Source organism: Silurus aristotelis (assembly GCF_946808225.1).
Source record: "Silurus aristotelis genome assembly, chromosome: 27".
NCBI classification, from domain to species: Eukaryota; Metazoa; Chordata; class Actinopteri; order Siluriformes; family Siluridae; genus Silurus; species Silurus aristotelis.
Genome location: NC_139600.1, coordinates 15,919,633 through 15,926,258, shown reverse-complemented (window position 1 = coordinate 15,926,258; position 6,626 = coordinate 15,919,633). Strand labels below are relative to the sequence as shown.

At 43.3% G+C, this 6,626-nt stretch overlaps 1 protein-coding gene across 8 annotated transcripts in view; it reads left to right on the top strand.

The window, feature by feature from the left end:
- Positions 1-2,990: 2,990 nt before the first annotated feature.
- The window catches only part of fat1a (FAT atypical cadherin 1a), an 80,070-nt gene continuing 76,434 nt past the window's right edge, over positions 2,991-6,626 (top strand). For 6 of the 8 annotated variants that reach the window (XM_083532634.1, XM_083532632.1, XM_083532636.1 and 3 more), the window contains exon 1: positions 4,208-4,356. The gene's annotated coding sequence lies outside the window, so the exon portion shown is untranslated. Of the gene's footprint in view, positions 3,292-4,207; positions 4,411-6,626 lie in introns of those variants that run through there. The other 2 variants (XM_083532630.1, XM_083532631.1) reach the window with 2 other exon arrangements.

Sequence of the window (6,626 nt, the reverse complement as noted above, 5' to 3'; positions counted from 1 at the left end):
ACACAGTGTCCAAGGTGATGTAAAGAACTTAGATACATTCTACCTTATCACAGTGTCATAATACACTAATTGCCCTCACTGTGTCATATTACACACTATAGACAAAGATAATCTCCAGGCAGCAACACCAACACCAACACCGCCTCACACTCCCTTGACTCCTGAGAGACCTGGCAAGAAAGTAAATCGTTCTAGTTTACGTCGTAGAAATGGTCCGGAAATGTAAATTCTGCTTCAGCACAGCAATTCCTGTGGTGACGCCTCGATCTGATGAGTCAGGGGTGTGTGGCCGGGTGTTAGCGTAGCAGCATCCCTGGGGATGAGAAGGAGCGGAAACACTTCACCAGTCATTAACAGTTCAATTAAGTATTCAGGGTCACTTACTCTGTGGAATCCAGGCAAAGTGAGAAATGAGCCAGACACTGGAGACAGACACTGGAGACAGACACTGGAGACGCTGATGTGAAACTGCACCAGCAGTTCGGCTGCTAATGGAATTTAAGCTTCTTGCATTCTGTCAGGCAAGAAATATATATAAAAAAAATCACACCTTTGTACTTCCACTCGATCGAGCTTCAAATGCGCCTTTATTTTCGGCTCGCTCAAAATCTCACTCCAAATCTTTTCGACAAATAATCGCCATTAGAGATGATAAGATTCAGCGATTTGCATCGGTGCGTCGGCATAAAAGTGGGAATCAGATACAAGACATTTGTATCCCAATGCATTGTTTTTAACGTGTGCATCGGTAAAAACTGATTAACATGGCAGAGGTAGAGCTGCATCTTCCTGGAGCCCGAACAGGAAAAGAAGTCAGATGTATCATTAATGTATTGTATCGTTTGGCTATACATCGATATGATACCACACTCTGATACCACACTCTAATGCCACACACTGATAGCACTCTCTGATACCACACTCTGATGCCACACTCTGATGCCACACACTGATAGCACTCTCTGATACCACACTCTGATACCACACACTGATGCCACACTCTGATACCAGACTCTAATTCTACACACTGATACCACATACTTATACCACACTCTGATGCCATACTCTGATTCTACACACTGATACCACACTCTGATACCACACACTGATACCACACTCTGGTGCCACACACTGATGCCACACTCTGATACCACACACTGATGCCACACTCTGATACCAGACTCTGATTCTACACACTGATACCACACACTTATACCACACTCTGATACCACACTCTGATGCCACACTCTGATGCCACACACTGATAGCACTCTCTGATACCACACTCTGATGCCACACTCTGATGCCACACACTGATAGCACTCTCTGATACCACACTCTGATACCACACTCTGATACCAGACTCTGATTCTACACACTGATACCACACACTTATACCACACACTGATGCCACACTCTGATACCAGACTCTGATTCTACACACTGATACCACTCACTTATACCACACTCTGATGCCACACTCTGATTCTACACACTGATACCACACTCTGATACCACACACTGATACCACACTCTGGTGCCACACACTGATGCCACACTCTGATACCACACACTGATGCCACACTCTGATACCAGACTCTGATTCTACACACTGATACCACACATTTATACCACACTCTGATACCACACTCTGATGCCACACTCTGATGCCACACACTGATAGCACTCTCTGATACCACACACTGATAGCACTCTCCGATACCACACTCTGATACCACACACTGATGCCACACTCTGATACCAGACTCTGATTCTACACACTGATACCACACTCTGATACCACACACTTATACCACACTCTGATACCACACTCTGATTCTACACACTGATACCACACTCTGGTACCACACACTGATACCACACTCTGATGCCACACACTGATGCCACACACTGATGCCACACTCTGATACCACACACTGATGCCACACTCTGATACCAGACTCTGATTCTACACACTGATACCACACTCTGATACCACACTCTGATACCACACACTGATACCACACACTTATACCACACTTTGATACCACACACTGATGCCACACTCTGATACCACACACTGATACCACACACTGATACCACACTCTGCCAAGACTAACAGCGATTTCTGTATTTCGCCTCTAATGTAAAGTTCAGGAGAACATCACCATGACTCTAAATGAAAGGTGATTATTTTAGGAAAGGAAGTAAAACCCAGTAAACTCAGGAGGAAAAGTGCTGCAGTACGACTACATCTATACAAACATATATAATGAAGCATGTGGCTCAGGTTAGAGATTTAATCAGTGGATTAACAAGTTAAATGAAGTGTGTATACGCGCACACACACACACACACACACACACACACACACACACACACACACACACACACACACACGCAGATGTGCTGTTCGCTTTTCAGGGCCATGCCACGGCCAGCAATGGAATGTTTCAACGCTATGATGTTCAAAGACCCTTGGAGCTCTCCACTAGATCACCAAACCGGAATTCAGTTAAAGCTTTGTGTGTGTGTGTGTGTGTGTGTGTGTGTGTGTGTGTGTGTGTGTGTGTGTGTGTGTGTGTGTTTGTGAGACAGCACAGGGGAGGTTTTCTCACACACACACACACACACACACACACACACACACACACACACACACACACACACACAAAGAGAACCTGGCGCCCCTCATTCCCTCAGGCTTTCAGCCAAATGTGGTTTTGATAAAACTTAATCAGACTCAGACTTGGGTACTAACACTGTCTGTCTGTCTGTCTGTCTGTCTGTCTGTCTGTCTGTCTGTCTGTCTGTCTATCTATCTATCTATCTATCTATCTATCTATCTATCTATCTATCTATCTATCTATCTATCTATCTATCTATCTATCTATCTATCTATCTATCTATCTATCTATCTATCTATCTATCTATCTATCTATTGATGTCGGAGCTTCCCGTGACGTCACTCCCGCCCCGCTCTCTAGTCTCCGCGCGCCTCCTCCGTGAGTACGGGAATCTGGAGTCGGGAGCTCGCGCGTTCGGTTTCGCAGCTCGTGCGTGAGTCGGTGCCGCGTCGGAGAGCAGCGCGGGGGGTGCGTGCGTGCGCGCGCGAACGAGCGCTGAGCGGAGAGAAGAGAAGGTCGGAGAGAAGATCGGAGGAGACGCAGCTGGAGCTGGAGATGTAGGTCGAAAGCCGCACGCGGACGGGTTCTCGGAGAGAGATGCACGCGCTCTCGGAATTCGACTGAACGGCGAAAACTTTGCAGCGGCGGACCGCCAGCGCGCGCGGTGGGTAACTTCATAAGGATCATGGAACCTAATAATAAAAAATAATGATAATAATAATAATAATAATAATAATAATAATAATAATAATAATAACAATAACAATACTATTATTAATAATAATAATAACAATAATTATTATTATTTGGTATTGTTATAATTATTATAATTATAATATTTATTATTATTATTATTATTGGCTACACTGCGTGCGTTACCGGAGCTCGGCGGTGAACGAGCGCCATCCCCCCGCGACTGGGAGCTCGAGCTCTCCGAGCCGTGGCTTGTCACCCCACTCTAGGCACGCGCTCGCGCTGAAAGAAACCCCGGGGTTCCGGTTGCCAGATTGTATGCACTCCTGGATCATAATAATAAAAAAAATTAATATAATAAATAAATAAAGATAATAGTAATAATCTTATATTACTTATATTACTTATATTTTATATTCCGGATTAAAAAAATTATAATCATGCGATTTAACTAAAATAAATACACTAAAGTTAAATCTAACCAACATGGCAACCCGGGTTTATAACCTTTATAACCTGTATTTAAATGTAAGAATCCTTTATGCATTTTTGTGTTTTAGGTTTTTCCTTGAGTTTATTTTTTCTTTAAAGACAATAACAAAAGCTTCATTGTTTTTATAAAAGTCCAAATTTGAGTTCAATGCGTTTTTATAGAGTTTTCTGCTTTATAATTGATATGTATTTCTTTTTTTGTTTAATCTTCGTGCCAGAGAGAAGTAGATCCGGTCTCTTTGGATCTGCGGTACCGCGGAAGGACACGCAAAGCGCATACTAGTGTTCTAGATAGATTAGGATTTCAGCCATTAGGTGGCGTACTATATGTGAGCATGAAAAGAGTAGTAGAGTAGTATGCTGGAGAGAGAGAGAGAGAGAACGGGAGAGATAGAGAGGGAGGGAGGGAGAAGGAGAGAGAGAGAGCGCGCATTATTGGGAGCAGACTGTAGGAGAAAGAAAAGCTTCTCGCTGCCATGTCCAACCTGGAAACTTCTAAACTCCATGAAAACCCACCAAGCAAGGAGCTTTAGAGTCGGATCAGGTAGGAAAGAAGGAGAAGGAACCTTAGATGTTTGTCCAGATGTTTAGCAGATCGGTGCGTTAAAGTTTTTCTCCGGTCGGGTTTGTAATTACTGCTTAGTTGGCACTGGTTGAAACCTGAGCATGATGATTAAAAAAGAGAGGGCTATACAGAGAGAGAGGGGGAGAGATAGAAAGCAGAAATGTTTGTAAATGTGGGATGTTTATTTGTTGTTTGAATGTAGAGATGTTTTGTGAAGTTCCTGCAGGCTTTTGTTTGAACACGCATCCATGCATCTGCTGCGGGACATGAATAAAGAACGCGGTTGGAAAAGAGAGAAAGAGGGAAAGAGAGAGAGAAAGAAGGGGGGATGGGATGCAGGGATTTTGCAGTTGAACAACTCGCTTTTGGTTCCATGCTGAGATTTTGTTGTTTCGCAAATCCAAACCCGAAATCCGAGCGGTCGTGTGCGGATTTATTTGAAGTGTGTCAAGTTTGTATAACAAGCAGGAAGTGGAAAACATGTTGCAAACTTTGCCCTGTGTATATTCTTACCACACACACACACACACACACACACACACACACACACACACACACACACACACACCTGCATTGGGCAAAAATGAAATAATTTACTTTTTCTTTTATCTTCATCTTAAAAAAGGTGGTTGTATGTGAGATGAAAAATCTCCTGGTGGTCTACTGCATATACCAAATATACACTGAAGGCATATGGGGGTTCAGGGGTCTGTACCAAAGTGGAACTCAGAACACATCATCATGATCAGTGTGCTTTATATGTGCAAGAATGAAAACATCTCCCTGCTCTATTCAATTGAATTGAAGTCGGTTTTGTTTGTAGAAGCGCTTTGAACACTGGAACGTTGTCCCAAAGCATCTGTACAGAGAGGACGAGGTTCTAAAATATGAAGTTCAGCACCTATAAGTTTTGTGTCTCATGAGCAAGCATTAGTGTCTGGGGCACCACAAAGCTCCCTGACATGGTAAAAACCCATGCGAGCAATCGAACTTCAAAGGAAAACTAATTTTCGTTATCCAAATATCCAGTTATCACACTGTTTATTAAAACGTTTGCACATAATCTAAATATGTAATATAGCACTATGAAATCTGTGCTTCTGAGAGAAATTGATCCTCGAGAACAAATCTTTGGCGTGTAAGAATGAACGACTTCTTTATCATGCGGAACGTCGACTACCGAAGTACTGAATCTCCTGCTGCTCCCCCTTTTTTTTTTCTTGCATCTCTCAGTGAAGTAATAATCCGGTCCGCAGAGGCGAGTTGACTCGCTGTGACGCTGTGACTCGTGCAAAATGTGTCTCCAGGCTAAACAGCGCCGGGAAGATTACGAATCTCATAACAACCCGGTGGAATTTGTGTGTATGTATATACACCCAGGACACACCGACTTCCATCCTCCGTGGGTTGGCGTAAATCATTCGCCACTGGGCGCCTGTTGAGACTAGCGCAACTGGAAATAAGAGATAGGGGGAGAGCGAGCGAGCGTTCAGCCCGCTGCGGATCGTATCTGCCACGCCAGGCTCGATTTGCCATTTAGATTTGTTTCATTGCAGAAACGCGATTGCATCTCGATAAAGCGATTCCTCGATGCTGACTTTTTGTTGTGCAGCAGATTATAGGAAAATAATTCTTTGTACGTCGGTTGATGGTTATAGAAGAAAAAATGTCCTGGCAATGTTCGCGATTTGTTAATTAGTTTCCAAAGTCTATAATCCGCCAATAGGCGGACGGCAAAACAAGACGAATGACTCTGATCATTGATGATGTAAACACACCGCAATTTCTTTTCATTGCGAGGATCTGACATGAATGCTACTTGTTAGAGAATTTTGTTTTTCGGATCAATATGTACAGTGTGATGTCGGAACATCCCAGTGGCTGGATTCATTAACTTTTCTAACTGCATTTGATTTTCCTCGGATCACAGTTACACCGCCTTTCTCAAGCCTGACATGGGGCGCATACCTGTGAGGTCGATTAACTTTATTGCTCAAATAAGTAGCCCAATTATTATTGTACACATCTTAATATTTGCGTTACTTTATTATGGCCATATATAAAAAAATTTACACTAAGGTTTTTGTGGGTTTTTACACTTAAAGGCATCCCAGGCTACAGAAGGCCTGGTATAGATTTTCTTGCCTGTTTCAATCGATGGCTCATCAATTTGGCATCCAGGGACCCCTCAGGATCCGTAACGAATTGCCCGGTGGTTTGTGTGGGAAAGCTTGATCAAGCAGGAAGCA